Here is a 16,386-nt window from a genome sequence, read left to right as displayed (position 1 = left end):
GAAAAGAATATGAAAAGATATAAAACTATTATTTAGCTCACAAAATCTCAAAAAGAGACAGTAAAATGCTACACAACTGGACAAAACCAGAAGAACCTATAGAGGATTTGTGGGAAAACAGGTTTCAAGGATGAACTTTTATACACTGCTCACCAATTTGCTTACGTTCTACCAACTATTCTTAAAATTGACACTGTTAAATAAGATACGGACTTCTAGGAACTAACGATTAGCAAATGTCCTAAAAATATTTTTGAGCCAATTCCCTCATAAGTAGCCCTATATACTCTTGAAAATTCCTACCTTTTCTCTAGCAATACTAGGGGAGGAGTGAGTAAGTAGTGTTCTTAGGGTGACCAACTGCCCTGGTGTGCCTGGGACTGAGGCAGTCCCCTGGATGCAGGACTTTGAGTGCTAAACCCAGGAAAGCCCCAGGCACACCAAGGAGGAGCTGATAGCCTTAAGTGTTCTTGTGACTTACCCTCAGCTTCAACACTGTAATAGTTGCAATTAAATTCAGCTGCCCTATAGCATATGTGTCCTCCAATCCCTTACTATTGTGCATGGAATGTGAGATGTATACCAGTAATAGCTAATGGCACCAACGTGGTAGTGAGACTAACACAGTCATCCAGGGAAGATAACTGGTGGTTTAATGAAACAGAAGAGGCAACTAGCTAGCAAAGTTCTTCAGAACCTGTGTGTATATGTAAGTACAGATCATGTCTTTATGGGGTTAAATTTAATCTGAAATTTAAATTTTCACAGTAAAAGAAAACTGAGTAATGCTGTGGATTTCTTCTCTCTTGAGGGAAAATATGGCCTTTGATGCTCTATCCTCTACTACATTCCCCAGACTATCCTGCTCAAGAAGCCAGAATGTGGCATTATTATGTTTATTCTCAGTGAATGTTGTATTGAGATTACTAAATGCATCAGCCAGTGGCAGGTGAAGGAGTCGGGTGTCCTGATCCAGACTGAGCAGCACCCTCATTTCTGATGGCCTCCTTACCCCTCAGGTGCTTACCAGCTGCAACACCGACCGCGGGAGGTGAGATTTTTCTAAGACGGCATTAATTTTGTAATGCAATATGCTGGATGCAGAGTCTGTTATTGTTTCCCTGTGGTAGTCCTCAGGCTGCATCCTCTGTGCACTGTGATGTAGATGGTAGATGTGTTCTTTGTAAGCTTTAATCCTATGATTGTCAAAATACGATGTGTTTCCTTTTTTTTTTTAAATTAAACAATGAGCTGAGGCTTTATTTCAGCTGGTTTTCAAGTTAAAATTGTGAAATACTGATTTCCTTCCCACCACCCACACCAAATATTTTAGTCTATTTAAAGTACAAAAAAAAAGTTAAGAAAACGTTGCTTAAATGTCCTGTGATTTCTGGTCAAATTTTATATATATTTGTGTGTGTCTGTGTATGTGCTTTCACTTTTTACCTTGTTGGCTCTCTACCTGTGTTAATAGTACTGTCACCATTGAAAGGTGAACATTTTTCCTAGCATTAAAAAAAAAGCGATTTGAGTTGTTTACCATGTTATTACGGGACTAATTTTTAATCGTTTTCATTGATTTTGATTTAGACTGATCTATTTTTAGAGGGGATTATATTTTGCTGACCACACTCTAAATTGTACAGAAACAAAAAAAATTTGTTGTGTGTATTTTCACATAATGGAATTATGCTACTGAGTGCATCTTTTTATTTTTTAAGTTTGGTGTTACATAAAAAGATTATCCCACTCCCCTGGCAGACAGATACGCACTGCTTAGTATACATACACAAAACACACCTCATAGTGCTAGTAGGTTAGGCATTTTAGTTTACTTCAGAGCTTGCCTGTACCAAATAATGATCTAATACACATGATCTGTGCTGTAAACGGACTAGAAAGTGTGAAATTCACATTTACCCTCAAAATGTACTCTTAGCAAAAACAGCAAATGGTATTTTAAAGATTTCATTGAAAAATAATACATAAGACGTACTCATAATTAATATCATCATGAAATAATTGAAAAACAAACTTTTTAGATCAACCAGACTTTCTTCGTGCCTTGCAGGAACTCAGTTCCTAGGATGAATCCGTACTTCTCTCGTTAGCAGACTGCTTTCATTAGACCATTTAAGACACCTACTTTAGGATGCAACAAAAGGGACCTCAAAATCTAAAATACACTCTGCTACTTGGCATTGAACAGCCCAGTGACTAGCTTGATTTCGTTTTGTGTTGGTAGGAAACCTACTTAAACAAATCCTACTTAAATTGCTACACCATACAACTCTGTAAACAATCTGAAAGGAGCCTTCCAGCATTGAACTGCAACATCACTTCAGTTGACAGATGACTAGAAGAGATCCTTTTCCATCGTCACTTCACCCTGGGAACTTTCCTGCTTGTTACCCTGCTGTTAGTGACACTGGTTATCTGCGCCGGAAGATTTTTATAGCAACCCCAGTGTCCATAATTGTGCATATTCAAGGGGCTGAAGGGTAGGAGAGAAGTATTATTTGTATGTTTGGGCTTTCTCACCAGTTGGCAAATCCTTTTTTCCCACTTGCTTCAAAATAAATTGAAAGCCCTAGTGTGGGAACCATGCCTATTAATATCAAACAGATGTACTCCAGTGCCTTCATTCTCAGCATGAGGTGTGCCCAAGAACTAGGGTGAAGATCAGATGTTCATCCGCTGCTCAAGAATATATTTGCACCATGCAGTTATCCAGCTTCTTTTTAACAGACTCTCATCCTTTTCATCAAAATAATACAAGATGAGCCCAACCTAAAAATTAAAAGTTTGCAGATGTAGGAATCCAAAAGAAAAAGTCAAAGGCATACATAAAAGCTGTTTTCTGCTGCAATGAATATGAAAATACTTGTAGAATTGATCTGATGTTAGTTTGCACGTAGACTTAATTACGTTCTTAAAGCGGACCACATTAACTGAGGGCAAGAACATTGAATCAGACTTACGGGTAGCAAGTTCTGGGATAAGCCAACACGATCTTTAGGAAGCTATGAGAGAATAGAGTGTGTTACTGTGCTCCAGTCCAAGCTACATGACCTTATTTGAGATAGGGATTTGCCATAGTTTTTATAATCTTTGATTTTTTTGTACCTACTTTAATGCTGTGCAGCAATAAGTTTGTTTAAAAAGTTTAGAAAGTAGTTCAGGAAAGAGATAAGATCACAGAGGAAGGAGAAGTTGCTTCTGAACAGTGTGGTGCAGGACGAGGAAGGACAAGATAACGATTTAAGCACAGTGTTCAAGGAGGCATTGAATTTGGATAGATGGAGAGGACTTTTGGGGCCAAAATGAGGTCTTGGAACAGAACTTGTGGATCTGAATGTGCATGAAAGCTGGACAACTTTACTGAGCTGCTATGTATGGTGAGCAGAAAACTGACAACCACAAGCTAGGTAGGTGCTACTGTGAAGCCCACATCTAATAATGGAACCTAGATAGCCAGGAGATAAAAGCCATACATAACTCTACACTTTGGATCTTGTAATCTACACAGAGATTGTGCTACTGAGCTGGCTGGCTGGGGCAGAGGACGTGAGAACACCAGCCATAACCCCAGCCGAGGATGGACTGCTTGTTTGGGGCGGGGGGAGTTTAAACATGTACATATACGTGTGTGTGTATTAAGTGAAATTTAACTTTCTGCTCACAGCTGGAGATGATTAATCTAGAGAACCCTCTGAAATTTTATGCAGAATTTTGTGTACTTGTAGACTTTTATGGTGAGAAGTAGCAATCATCAGAGAGGCCTTAACCACTGCCCAACAGTGATTCCATTGAGACCACCCATCTTGAACTTAAGCTAGAATTAACTCTGATTTTCGATCTTGTTAAGGTTTTTTCCATGAGAGATCTTATCTCTAAGCTATTTTAACTTGTTATTGGCAGTATTTGATCACACTATTTTAAATATAAATGCCATGTAAATAAGATTTTAATATAACTGATGACCCACTTTTAAATGGTTGCAGTTTTTAAGTATGTTTGGGCTGTAGTGGGAAAAAATGAAGATTTACACAAGCCTAGCCTAACATCTGGAATAAAAGTATTCTAGGTTGCCTTTTTATATTGAAAATATTTTTATATTGAAAAAACAGATTAATGTCTTTGTTTTACCCAAGAACCACAAGTTACTTCGTTCCAACTTTTAAATCAAAATCTTGAATAATAGCATGTGGTGTCACCACATTTTAAAAACGTACTTAGTCAATCATAAACACATTTTCTAAGGAATTGAATTTTATAGAGATAATTGAATGCTTTCATCTGTAACAGAATTAGTGGCCTGCAAACCACTGTGGTTTCTTGCTTTGCTCTGAAGTTGTTAAAGGGGGAATTTTCTTCTCCAAGTTACATGCATAAAGGAAGTAAGATGCAAAGTAAAATTCAGTTTTTGAATTCTAAAGCAACAGCCACTGACAAAATGTTATCCTCTAAAAGTTTAACTAGTTTTTAACTAAACAGTTGTATTCCTCTCTTTTATCATTCCAGTATCTAGGTGCTTAAATTAACATAAGTATAAAATCAAATATGTTAATAAAATCAAGCTAGACTTGGTAAACTAAATTTGGAGTAAAGTTTCTAGCAGTGTCTATATAACATCTCATATGGTGTGATTTTCATTCACCAAAATGTTACTTAATTCTCTATGTTCTGCTTCCCCCTATTTCCATCCTACCCCTATAACCTCCTGCAATTAACCCTTAGAAAACTGCCTTATCTTAGAATATTTAATTGATTTGTTTCTATGTTTTTTAAGAGCCAAAATCACAAAAGGGAGAGATGGCTAAGAATCTGGCTTGTTATTACATCCTCCAGAAAATCACCTTTTAAATGGGTGCATATTTTGTGTATCCTCTCTTAATTTCTATTTTTGTGGGTGTACTTTTATTCTATTGAGTATTGCCATCAGGGAACAACTAATCTTCAGATTTACAATTTACATAATTAGTGATTGGCTGAAAAGGGGTATTGAACATAAAATCTAAGATAAAACTGAGAAATGGGGGAAGATTTATATAATTTAGCCTCTTGGTTGTTTGGCTGTTTCTCAACTGGGAATAGCAATGTCTTAAAGGACATTTAAGCAACAAAAAATGCTAAGGGTGGAATGCTTGAAGAAAAGAGCCCTGTAACGGTCAACTACTTCAGTTATCTTGGATAATGGAATAAAACTCAGTTGCCTTTTTAAAACAAACTTTTTCTGTCTTTAATGACTTTGGACAGAATCACATTCTGCTAGTTTTAAGCCTTGGTTATCATTTCTGATGTAATGGAAAATACAGCTGAACTCAGAATCAGAGGTCTTCCGTTTGGACCCTGATTCTGCCAATTTATGGTGACTTTAGATAGATAATTTCAACAGTCTGCTTCAAGTTCCTCATTTCCTCCAATTCCCCAAAATGACGAAGTTGCTTTTCAGGGTGGTTATGAGGATTAAATGAGAACACTTTACACAGAGTAGAAGCGTAGCGCTGGAGGACTGAATCCACAGTCGAGGGAGTGTCAGGAGGTGGTGGCAGCAAAGAAGGTCTTTGCTACCAAACCTGCCTCAGAAAAGCGGCAAGAGATACCACACTGAGAGATGTCAAGTAAATGAAAACCTATGGGAGCAGCTATCCGTTGCCACAGAAGTAATGCATAACAACCATAAAAGCCCAGTGGCGTGCAATTGTAAACATTCATTTAGTTTACGAGTTAGGTCAGTGATTTAGATGGGGTGTCTCTGGGTAGTTCTAGTTTTGCCTGGCTCGCTGGGGAGGTGGCCTTGACTCAGCCCTTTTCTGTGTCTCATCCTCCTGCAGCTACCCCAGGCATGTTTCCATGAGGTGGCAGGAGGGAACAGCAACCGAACCCAGTCCCACAAGCCCCTTTCAAGTCTGCACCCTCCCTGCCGACCGATCGGCATTCCCCAGAAGCAAGCCCCAAGCAAAGCGCAGAGTGGAAAGGCACCACACAGTGAAATGGCAAAGGAGGAGGGTACCAGGAGGGTGAAGAATTGGGGCCCTAACAGCAATCAATCCACCATGCCCATGCTTTGTTCTGTCTTACTGTTGTACTTGTTTGCCAGTGAAGAGTGGAAAATGTGGGGAAGCTGAGGAGATCCCAAGCTGGGATCTATTTGGTTCAAGTGTTTTCAATCCATGGAGCATTAAGTAGAAGCCTCTTCTAACACACGCCATGAAGGTGAGTTAAAACCAAAGCAATGTATTTTCTGTCTACTCTAGGTTCTTCCTTGTGGTTGCCCCTGGCCATTATCATATGACCGGAATTAGCACCCTCTAAACTTTGAGCCTGGCTTGTACAGAACTAGGAGAGTCCACCTCACAAATGAGGTAAAAAGAAGCCTTTGATTCAGAGAAACCTTTTCTCTTAATGATGAACTTTACATTCATTAATGCCACTTCCAAAACCTTTCTGGGACTTCTTACGTGCAAAGAAGCTGTATGCCTGCTGGACCTTTCTGGAGGCCTGAAGTGCTTTAGGAAAGATTCACCAATAATAATGATGGATCACGGTATGTTGTAACTCTGACACATTTTAAAAAAGGAAACACCACAATTATCTGTGTCCTGTTTATTACAAGTATCAAAATTGTCTGGAGGGGCTTCCCTGGTGGTGCAGTGGTTGAGAATCTGCCTGCCAATGCAGGGGGACACGGGTTCGAGCCCTGGTCTGGGAAGATCCCACATGCCGCGGAGCAACTAGGCCCGTGAGCCACAACTACTGAGCCTGCGTGTCTGGAGCCTGTGCTCCGCAGCAAGAGAGGCCGCGATAGTGAGAGGCCAGCGCACCGCGATGAAGAGTAGACCCTGCTTGCCGCAACTAGAGAAAGCCCTCACACAGAAACGAAGACCCAACACAGCCAAAAATAAATAAATAAATTAATTAATTAAAAAAAAAAAGTTAAGCTCCAAGTCCCCCTTTGATGATATTTAAAAAAAATTGTCTGGAGGGTCTGAGTCTCTGCTGTCGAAGTTGGGAAGCAAGCGTTTTTTTTTTTTTTTTTTTTAAATCATTTATTTATTTATTTATTTATTTATTTTTGGCTGTGTTGGGTCTTGTTTCTGTGCGAGGGCTTTCTCTAGTTGCAGAGAGTGGGGGCCACTCTTCATCGCGGTGCGCGGGCCTCTTACTGTCGCGGCCTCTCTTATTGCGGAGCACAGGCTCCAGATGCGCAGGCTCAGTAGTTGTGGCTCACGGATCTAATTGCTCTGCGGCATGTGGGATCTTCCCAGACCAGGGCTCGAACCCGTGTGCCCTGCATTGGCAGGCAGATTCTCAACCACTGCGCCACCAGGGAAGCCCAGCGAGCATTTCTTTGGTGACATGGCTAGGCTTGGTAGCCCTGGAAAGTGGAATTGACTTCAGCCTTCAACTCTTAGGTGCCCAATGTTTCCTTACCACATTTTTCAGAGAACTGAGTATATTTCTCCTCGAATATATGTTTAAATGAGCTCCCCTTCCCCATATTCCTCTTTAATGGTCACACAACTCCTTTTGTTTATCACATTCATGGAAATACACAAAAATACTCTGTGGTCTTTTACGTGCGGCACAGTGGATGAAACTCTTTATATTTAACTTCATAATATACCCATTATTTTTGTAAAATACAAAAGCACCAGCAAAAAAATCATCCAGATTACAACAACCAGAGAAAACCACTGTTTGGTGGTGTAATTTTTTCCTCTCCTTGCTTTGGATGTATATGTATTTTTAACGGGAAATGTTTGAAGCATCTCCAGCAGCACATTGAGTTAGAGAAAGCTATTGCAAATCATAAGAAAAATCTCTAAAATGCATTAAGCCATTCAGCAAGCCATAATGGACAATTTTTTTTTAACTTGCTTTGAGCAACACACAAATTTGGTGTTTGAAATTAAATATAAACATTTTAGACATTCTTTTCATGCATGATTTTTTTATGTGCCTTAAATTGACTATATACTTTCATTAGTGTATTTGAAACTAAACGTTTCTTTGTCATGTCTGTTGCAAGTGTCCTAAAATAAAAGTGTGCAGGGGAACCAAAGAATTTTATTGATCAGCTAGCATTGTGTTCAGATATAATGAGCATAGAAAATGTATTGGACATACATAGTATTAAACATGCCAAGCTAATCAATTAGTAATATTAAACCATCCGTGATTACTTCCTTGTTCATGTTTTGGTAAACTGTTTAGGCAGTTATTAGATGAAGTTCTATCTTTTCTTATTTTCCAACTTATAAATGTATTATCCAGAAGTATTATGCATTTTACATACAATCCAAAAATGTCATAGTGTGCTTTGGTATTTTTTTAAAAAGCTACATGGTTATATAAGAACATTTTTTCATGAAAACCAAAACTTCTGAACAATACATAGATATAGTTAAAAAAAAAAAAAAAAGAATTTCCTTCCATTCCAATCCACTTCCACAGCCCTCCCTGAAGAAAGCCTTTGGGTATTTTTGTCTTTGCTAAATGTGGTCTGGGAGCTAAAATTTGCAAGGAAAGTTGATCTTATCTCCAGGTTCTAAGAGGCCCCGCGGTGAGATGTATCTTTATCGTCCCTTAGGTGACCCCCCTTGCTAGTCCCACGGTGACTCTCCAGAACTTTCATTCTGCTCACCACCGGTGCCTCTTTCTCCCCTCCTCAGCCCAGTGGCAGAGAAAAAGTTGTCTTGTGTCAGGACTAAGCCATGGTCTCTGAGCCCAGCTGGTTCTGCGTGGCTTCTCTAGAAGGTTTCCAATCAGTTATTCCTTCTCAGATTTTCAGTTCTCAGTGGCCACTTGCCCTTTCCTACACTCCCACTTTAAAAGACAACAGGAAAATGAAGACAAACTTCCTTGCAACCCCATAACGACTTTCTGTCCTGCTGTTCACAGCCAAGCATGTTGAGACCAGTTTGTACCAGCCATGTCGATTTTCTGTCCTACCACCTTACTGGCTGAAGTCACTTCTCCAATTACTGCACTTGCCGTTGGGTGCCGCACTTGTCTTTTCCCTCAGACTGGGAGGAAGTGACGTCCCGTCCAAGGCTAATTCTTGTACCAGTGCTTAGATAACTGGTTTCCAAAATGGAGTCACAGGGAGAGCTTTTAAAATGCAGTGTCCCTGGCCTCCCCTGAGGGATTCTGATTTAGCAGGTCTGGAAAGGAGCAGTGGGAGCTGCATTTTCAGAAAGCCCGAAGTGACTGTCAGCCAGCAAACCCCTGCTTTAGACCGCATTTGCCTGTGAGCTTTCAGACCTTGCCCCGTCAATGCTATTCCATTTTCCCACCTCCCACACGTTGCAACTTAGACCATGCAAAAGAAAGTTGCACTTTCTTTATTTCATATCATTAATTTAAAATTCCTCGTCAGCCCCATCTGGCTTTATTTAGGAGGGTGTGGGAAGAGGTAGATGACCTTAAACTTGCCAGTCAAAGATAACTCATTCTCTTATTCCAACAGTTTATCTTGGGCTTCAAATTGCCTCTTTGGAGTAAATGCTCAGCTTTTCAAAGTGTCTTCCAATCTTCCTCCCCGAGATGGCTCTAGTGGATGGGGGAGTAGAAGTCACCTCTGGGTGACAGGGGAAGCGGTTCTCCAGTGAGTGTGCTCAGGTCCTTGGGCAGTCTGGCTCCTGCTGTTCCATCCTGCTGTCTCTGTTCAGTGGCTGCTGTCCTTACTGAATCTGCTGGTGCACGTGAGTGACTCCTTGGCTTTTGTTCACATGTTGGCATGTCCCGCTGCTGACCACAACTCTGCCATTGCCCGTGGTTTCAAGGTCTCCCCTTTCAACAGCCTTCATTTTCCAACTTTAGGGCTCTTTATCTGCTGACTCTTGGAAAAGGAGGAGGTTGGAACGTTGGGATGTCCTGAGCATCTTGCTCAAGGTTTGGGAAGCCAACAGAGTCTTCTCAGACTAGCTGGTCAGCTCCCTCTACCAATCATGAGCTAGTGCCCCTAAGCCATATTGCATATGCCTCTGAGTCGCAAGAAGGACTTCTCTGAGTGTCTCGCAATCTTCCCCAGGCTATGCCTAGGAAAGTGGTCCATTTACCCATCATGCAATTTCTGTCTCACCCTCCATCCCCATCATGCCCCCTACACACACACACACACACACACACACACACACACACACGAGTATTGACCCTGAGAGGAAGGAAAGTGAAGTCATGGGTGTTCTTACTTCTTTACAACCTACTCTTCCTTTCTCAATCCTTCTCTCTCCCTACCCTAGGAGTCTTTCTACTTTCTCCCTAATGAAACGACTCTCCTTACCTCATATCCCAAGTTCCCTGTATCTATGGCTAAGAGTAAATCTCCACGTTCAGTTGTCCAAGTTTGCTTTTGGTATGTGAATGGAGTTCTTAGAATTTAGAACTCCCTTTTCATTCTCAATAAAACCCGACTTGACTTTCAAGACTCCTTACTTCATCCTAGAGATGTCAAAGGATAATAAAATAATAAAATAAAGACTCTAAACGTCACAGCTGAGTAGTTACGATGCTATTACTCTAGTACATAGCCTATTCTGTCCTGCCATTATTAAGCATCATGGCCTTGCTTTACTGGAAAGACTGCAGGAGGAAAACTGATGAGGAAGATGGAATCTTTAATATTATCAAAGTATTGGCTCTACATGGACATTCTTACCCCAGACTTGCTCTCTCTGGCTTCAGTGTTTGCCTGTTCTGGTCCTAGTACCTTGAATGTCCTCTCTTCAGCCTGATATAACGTTAGTCATCCCTCAAAGCCCAGTTCAGATATCACCCCCACCAAGGACCTCTCTTTATTCTCTCCAAACTTCTTGGTCCCTTCTGAGCATTTCCTTTGTCATTTGTTTATACTGGTGGGAGGGCATTTATCATGTTATAATTAGACCTATGCACACTTAACTTCCTTGCTAAATCATGAGCTCCTTTCTGCCTTGGAAAGCTCTCCAGCTTTCACTCTGCACTTCCAAATTTATCCATTCTTCTTGACCCAGTTTAAATTTGATCTCCTCTGCAAAGTCTTCCCTAACCACCGCTATTGAAAATTCCCTCCCCCCATAGCAATAGCTGGCAGCAGCACTTGGAAGCTCGTGAGAGGTATATACGCAAAATCTCATATGGAAGCCCTGGGAGAGTGACACGGGCACTCCTGAAAGAAACCTCGACAGCCAGTTTGTAAGTATCGGGGCCTTCAGGAAGAGTGGTTTAGATTTAATGAACGCCACTTCGATTATAAGCTCCTTGACGTCAGAGGCTAAAATCAGTTTTTCCCAAACATTTCTTTTTTATATACGCTACATCTTTGTGTCCACTTCAACATTTCCAGCAGTGCCTTATGCATAGCGGGCATGCAGTAAATGTTTCTTGATCAACTGACAGGTGCTCAGAAAAACTTCCCTGATTGATCCTCTTGTGATGTCTTCCTTTTCTGACAGCTCATTAATGTTTAAGTTGTTTTCCTTGAAATGCTTGGTATGCTTCTTTCCTCCCTCCACCTTTTTTTTTTTTTTTTTTTGCCTTCCACGGGGTCCCATCTTGATCAGCTGCTCTCATTTTCTCTTTTGTGATCACAGGTTTTGGCAAGCCCTGAAATGAGTGTGAGCTTGGGGTGGGAGCAGGGGGAGAGTTGGGATTGGGGACCAACCCAATCCAGCTCATAGAAGTAAATGGTACCTGGAGGTGCTAAAGCACTTCTCTGAGTTTCAGGGGTAGCTTTTTTCAAAACACTGGAGGCCATGAGGCTTGTGGTTCTCATCCTGTCCCTGGAAGCCAAGTGGACTTGGCTTAGTCCTTACCTTCCATGCGGGCCTGGGGGCTATGAGTTAGACTGGTCTCAGTTGAAGCTGTAGATACTGCAGCGTGGTCCTAATGAACACCCCATGGCACTCCAATCCTTGGGGGACGGTGGTGCTCATTCCAGCAGAAAAACCTCTAAGTCAATAACTATGTCTTTAGAGAACTAGACAGGCACAGAAGTTGTTTTGACATGAGCACACCAGGATTGGCGCCCCCCAAATCAAGGGAATGAGGAAGATGCTGAATCTGGAAGACGGTGCAAGAGCGTGAGGGTTCAACCATGGCTGCGCCTGAGGATGCATGGGGCTATTTTATTTACATTTCTAAATCAAATATGCTGGTTGATCAACCAGTCTTTTTTTGTGCCTCGCACTGTGGGTGCTGTAGGAGAAACACCACCTATCTGGGAGAACCTTGATGTGCTGTCATGGATGTAACCAATTCTGATTATAAAGCAGAATGGAATCAGATCCAAAGCACAGTCTGTGGCATAAAGTGCTGCAGGGTCCCAGAGGGAGCAATGCGGGTGGGCCAAGATGGCGAGGCGAGGGTGGGTAGCATTTGACTTTGAGAACATAACCTGAGCAGAGGCACAGTGGGGACGGTGAGTGTGGAGGAAGGGAGGTGCAGGGGACAAGCGGTAGAGGAGTGGGCAAAGGGAAAGTTCAGGAGGGTCTAGAACAGGGAAATGACTTGATTGGCGGCCATTTAGTTTATTTTCATATGTGTACAATTTGGAATTTGCTTGGTTCCTAGAATTCCTGGGTCAGGTTACTCCTTCCTAGGATGAGAAGCCATTCCACGGGCCCCGCGTACCTGGCTGTGGCTCCTCAGTGACCGCACTCAGATGAGCTGTCTAGGCAGCCAGGATGGTAGAAGCCCACTGACTTCATGTCTGCAAGGGTACGTGTTTCCACCGTATAATTACCAGCATGTAACAGACTTTTATCAGCCCTCTTTAGGATGGCTTTTGGCAAATGGGGTAGAAATCTATCATGCATTTAAATTATCAGACTCACAGACATAGAGAACAGACTTGTGGTTATCAAGGGGGAGGTGCGGTGGGGGAGGGATGGACTGGGAGTTTGGGGTTAGTAGATGCAAACTATTACATATAGGATGGATACACAACAAGATCCTACTGTATAGCACAGGGAACAATATTCAGTATCCTGGGATAAACCATAATGGAAAAGAATATAAAAGAGAATGTGTATATGTGTATAACTGAGTCACTTGGCTGTACAGCAGAAATTAACACCACATTATAAATCAACTATACTTCAGTAAAAAAAATTATACCCTGTCTCCTCTTTAAAAGGTTTTCTGTATCAACTCCACTCCACTCCATATCCAAGTACATCTCAGACCAGGAAGCAAAAGGAAGTAGGGAGTTTGTTCTTTTGGGTTGAGAATTAAGAAGAAATCTCCACCCAAATAACAGGTATGTGGTGGGAAAAAAATGACATATCCCTCACTACTTAATCATCAGGTAAGGAGAGGGGCAGAGGAGTGCTTGGTATGGGGAAACCTCAGAAGATTTAAAGAGAGTTACAGACAGACAAGGCTGAACGTTGGATGTCATCCAACAAAGCTCTTAAAAGATTGGAGTAACTGCCCCATTTTTGAGCTCTGACCTAGACCTGGAGGTCTGGGAGACCTGGCACAGACTCAAGAGTGCTTAATTATCTTTCTGGTTCTGGGTCCTATTTAGCCCCCTGGGAAGGGGGGCCAGGTGTGGGCCATTCTTCATAAGAGCATATCTAGACTGGCTAGTCTACTTTAAAATCCCCTGTGGGTTTCTTAACCTCTTCCTGGTTCAGTTTCCAGATTGAAGTGTGTCCTTCCCATCCCCCACCCCCCAACACTGCCTGCTTCTGGCCTGGAAAACTGACATCCCTTTACACCAACTGACATCTGCCATATGCTTTAGGGAACTGAATAAAAGGCAGGGGCGGGTGGAGGCGGGGTGACTAGAGAAGCTTCAGGCCTGACCTGCAGTGTAGAGACTGCCTGTTTCCATGACAGCACAGAGCTTCTCCCTCCCACTGACCACCAACTCCCACAAAGATGCCAGAGGACAGACTTGTTCCTGTGATGCTATTGTTGAGAACTTTACTGAGAATTCTTCCTTGAGCTCTGCCTGCGACACCTTTAGTAGTTCTTTACTATGGTGAGGTCAGTGGGCAAATTGTTGGAAGCAACCCAAATTATTCAGTTGATTACCAGGTAAGGGGCTGTTGAGCAATAAAGGCGGAACAGAAGCAATGGGAGTGCTTTTCTCTGCTGTTTGTAAATTAACTCTGATATCAATTCTTAAAGCCCAGAAATATTTCCAGCAAAGCAAGGCTCACGGAAATCCTTACAACCCTCCTAGTAACATCCCCATTTCACAGATGGCAAAACTGAAGCACACACAGGTCAGTGTCTTGCCCAGGCCACTCAGCCGGTGAGTGGTTGGGTGGGATTTGAGTCCAGGCCTCTGGGGGCAGAGCCTGAGCTCTTAACTGTGATGCCGAGTTGCCTCTCTCTACTTTAAAGGGCATCTCTCATCGGAACGTAACAGATCCACTGATTTAAGAATATTTACGTTACAGTGGTCCTCCCTTTTCTGCAGTTTTGCTTACTATGGTTTCAATTAACCGTGTCAACCGTGGTCCGAAAATATTAAATGGAAAATTCCGGGAATAAGCAATTCATAAATTTTAAATTGCGCCTGTTCTGAGTAGCTTGATGAAATCTCTCACTGTCCAGTTCCATCCTACCGGGCATATTCAGTGTATCGCATTGTTTAGTCACTTAGTAGCGGGTTAGATTATCAGATCAACTGTTGAAGTATGGCAGGGCTTGTGTTTAAGTAACACTTATTTTACTTAATGGCCCCAAAGCACAAGAGTAGTGATGCTAGCAATTCTCTTACTGTACCTAATTCATAAATTAAACTTTATCATGGGTATGTTTGTATAGGAAAAAATTTAGTGTATATGGGGTTCGGTACTATATGCTGTTCCAAGCATCCACTGGGGTTCTTGGAATGTATCCCCTGCAAATAAGGGGGGACTACTGTATTTTATAGTCACATTTCCAGCGCTCCATGAGGGCAGGGGCTCTGTCTTCTAATTTGCATCTCTACAGAGCTGTGCACTCAAATGTAAAGGATGATTGTAGCACACAAGGTTGTCCTTGTTTTCCCAGTGAGGAAATAGAAGCTCAGCCCGGCTAACTCACCCGAGGTCACTTACTTTTAGACCTGGGATTTGAACCAGAAGCTGCCTGGCTCTGCTTACCCTCTTCAACACCATCTGTGCTGGTTTGATTCCTGTTTGCCATGGGAAAGAAGGAGGGTCAGAATCTGAGTTTTCCGAGCCATCCTCCTGTAGCAGCCCCTTCCCCCGTCTCCTTAGTTATGTCCACTGCTCCGCTGAGCCTTCCCTGCTCTGTGGTTCCGTCTCCCTTGAGGAGGTGGGGTAGGTGGTGATCAGAGCAGCCTCCAGGTTCGGAGTGGAGGGCACATGATTTTGTACAGAGGAAGAAGAAGCAATGGTTTCTAGTCTTTTTGGACACAAGGGCCCTTTGGGGTCTTTGATGCTCTTTGATGTCTTCAGGGCACTGTCTCTGTGACTCTTAGGTTCTCTTCCGGGGCTGTAACTGACAGGAGAGGAATGCTGTGGGTAACAAACAATGATTGCAAAAGCGCTTCACAAACTAGAGAGGGGCCATAAAGTTTTAAAATGTAGATAATGTTATTCATTCATTCATTTGTTCATTCATTCATTTATTTTTCCCGATTGAGCCCTCTTGAGATTACCTCTTCTGAGTGTGCTATAGGCACAGATTTATTCAGTGAAAGCCAGAGAAAGGTGTGTGAGACGATGTATCCCAGACTCATCCTGAGGGCTGGATGGAAATGTCGCATTAGTGCACTGGGTTGGTTGTGATTTTGCACAGCACATTGAACCATGCATTGATAACGATAGGCACATTAAACATATCAGGGAATGGCACTGAGCACAGTGTGTGTTGAATTATCAGTAAAGCATTTATGATGTACAGTTGCCTGTGTCACTTTGTGGGCACACTGTGTAAAGCTCTGAACGGGGGAAGCTGGCATTAGCACCCAGAGCCAGGTCCCTGGGAGCACACGGGTTATTTCCACTTTGAGGTCTGTGGCTTCCTACTTGCCTACACTGAAGCCTGTGCACTCTATTTTCTTTGTAGTTGATGTGTGGTGTCATGGAGCCAAAGTGTTGACCGTACATGAACAACACGGGGTCTGTACAGGAAGGCTTCCAGAGGACAAAGCCAGAGACCCCCTAAAGCCCAGCAGCGTTCCAGGAAAAGAATGGAAAGATGTTGTGTACGGTCTCTTTGGAATTAGGTGAAGGCGTATCCCAGAAAAATACCCCAGTCTGCCTGCCAAGTGGCTGTCATTCCAATGTTTAGTTGTTCTCGTTAGTGGCTCCCAGAGTCCCTGGCTCACATGCAGATGTTTATGAACCAGTGCAGGATTCATCCATTGACTTCTCAGTTTGAATGTTAGCATAAGAAGGAGTAGAATGGGGAGCATAAAGCCAGCACAGGATT

The sequence above is a fragment of the Balaenoptera ricei genome, chromosome 14 (assembly GCF_028023285.1).
Source record: "Balaenoptera ricei isolate mBalRic1 chromosome 14, mBalRic1.hap2, whole genome shotgun sequence".
Taxonomy (NCBI): domain Eukaryota; kingdom Metazoa; phylum Chordata; class Mammalia; order Artiodactyla; family Balaenopteridae; genus Balaenoptera; species Balaenoptera ricei.
This window is presented reverse-complemented; position numbering follows the sequence as displayed.